We start from the raw sequence: 2,500 nt of genomic DNA, 5'->3' as shown, positions 1-2,500 counted from the left end.
CACTTTGATATACTTAAATCACATCAAAAATAAAATACCCCAGAAACAAGAATTGCTGTTATACAAAACACTAGCACTTAGTATCATCAATTACGTCTTAACATCTGGGGCTCCACAAACAAAACACAAATACAAAGGACTCAAAAAACTACAGAACTTCGCGGCAAGAGTAGCACTAGGAAATGTAAATAAATATGACCACATCACACCACATATAAACAAACTAAGATGGCTAAAAGTACATCAGAAATACAACTATAACACATGTATTCTAATCATAAAGTCATATAAGGAAATTACCCAAACTGGCTATTACCTATACAAACAACAGGTCACATAACAGGTGTCCATACAAGGCAAAATAATTCCCTATATATCAGAAGATCGAACACAGAAACCGGGGCAAGAAATATGCAAATCCGAGGACTGGGATCTGGAACCAACTACCAGAAAATATTAGAAATATCTCCAACCAAAAGACATTTAAAACAAAAGTGAAAGAACATCTACTGAAATATCAATGACATCAGGCGTTCAAACATCAAGCCAAGCACGATATTTCAGTCTTTTGTGAATTAATGTTCTGTCTAATCTTGTTAAACAAACATTGTATAATATCTATGTATCTAACATCTTATACATACTGTAAATAATCTATATGTCAATAGAATACCCATTGTATTTTATGGAATAAAGTGTTTTGAATTTGAATTTGAATTTGAATATATGTGTATATATATGTATATGCATTATATATATATATAATATATATATATATATATATATATATATATATATATATATATATATATATATATATATATATATATATATATAATATACATATATATAATATATATATATATATATATATATATATATATATAATATATAATATATATATATATAATATATACATATATATATATATATATTATATATATATATATATATATATATATATATATATATATATGGGCCGCGGTGGCCGAATGGTTAAAGCGTCGGACTCAAGACTGTCACGACAGCAATCTTAATTCGAGGGTTCGAGTCACCGACCGCCGCGTTGTTTCCTTGGGCAAGGAACTTCACCTTGATTGCCTACCTAGCCACTGGGTGGCCAAGCCAGTTCAAGTCAAGTGCTGGTCCCAAGCCCGGATAAATAGAGAGAATGATTACCTAAAAGGTACCACCGGCACTCTCCGTGGAAAGGAACTGGGAACCCTACCACGTATTCACTACAAGAGCATCACAACATGAAAACTACAATTAAGTATCATACTGTGACCACGGCGGCTCAGACATGAACCTACCGTTAAAAGAAGAAGATATATATATATATATATATATATATTATATATATATATATATATATATATATATATATATATATATATATATATATATATATATATATATATATATATATATATATTATATATATATTTTATATATATATATTATATATTATAAAATATATATATATATATATAATATCATATATATATATATATATATATATATATATGATTATATATAATATATATATATTTTAATATATATATATATATATACAAAATATATATATATATATATATATATATATAATATATATATATATATATATACATATATATATTATATATATATACATATAAAATTTTATATATATAATATATATATAAAATATATTATATAAATAATATATAATATTATAATATATATATATATATATGCATATAAGCAGACAGATATATACATATATATTATAAATATATATATTATATATATATATTTTATATATATATATATATATATATATATATATATATATATATAATATATATATATATATAACACACACTAAAACACACACTTTTATTTTTCCTTTCTTTTACATTTCATCCCTCTGGATCTTTGGTCTCTACAGCTGGATTTACTTATAATGTGAGCTAAGCAAGAGGCCTTGCATTTTGAGAACCTCCAAACTTTGGCAAATATTTAGAATTTACTGTACACTGCAGTGATATGAGTCATTCATTTGCTTACACCCTTGATTTTCCTTTTATAAGGGAACTCCAAGTTTCATACAGATTAAGGTCCTGTTAAGTCTAAACTGCTTGTATTATACAAATTTGTTACAGAAGCAGGATAGATTTCTTTAAATCTTCTGATAAAATATGGAGATACAAATATTTTGGCAAATAATCCTACCCGACAGTTGTCTCCACGAAGTATCTGTAACTCTGATTTTATGGCCTCCCTGAAATCTCATTGTGTTGAGTGGTAGCCCTGTATTCATCTGCTGTAATCAGAGAGGGTGTACTGTAGAGCAATTAGTTTTGTTTACATTTTCCACCCATGCAGGCACCATCTTTATAGAAAGTCCGAGTTCACGATCTGCTTATATCATAGAGAGAGAGAATTCATTCCTTGAATCTAATACCTGATAAGAGGGAGAGTTTTATTAACACAAGTATGGTTATCCTATTTTATAAGT

At 26.4% G+C, this 2,500-nt stretch overlaps 1 protein-coding gene and 1 long non-coding RNA gene across 2 annotated transcripts in view; one reads left to right on the top strand and one right to left on the bottom strand.

The window, feature by feature from the left end:
- The window catches only part of LOC119597918 (gastrula zinc finger protein XlCGF8.2DB-like), a 42,488-nt gene that overhangs the window by 5,663 nt on the left and 34,325 nt on the right, over window positions 1–2,500 (top strand). The gene's annotated exons all lie outside the window — the stretch shown is intronic.
- Window positions 2,190–2,500, bottom strand: part of LOC119597920 — a 5,211-nt gene continuing 4,900 nt past the window's right edge. The window contains exon 3 of the long non-coding RNA XR_005230939.1: window positions 2,190–2,305. This is a non-coding gene — a long non-coding RNA (uncharacterized LOC119597920). The remainder of the gene's footprint in view (window positions 2,306–2,500) is intronic.

Source organism: Penaeus monodon, chromosome 40 (assembly GCF_015228065.2).
Source record: "Penaeus monodon isolate SGIC_2016 chromosome 40, NSTDA_Pmon_1, whole genome shotgun sequence".
Classification (NCBI taxonomy): Eukaryota; Metazoa; Arthropoda; class Malacostraca; order Decapoda; family Penaeidae; genus Penaeus; species Penaeus monodon.
The sequence above is the reverse complement of the archived record's forward strand: the minus strand, read 5'-3'. Positions and strand labels throughout refer to the sequence as shown.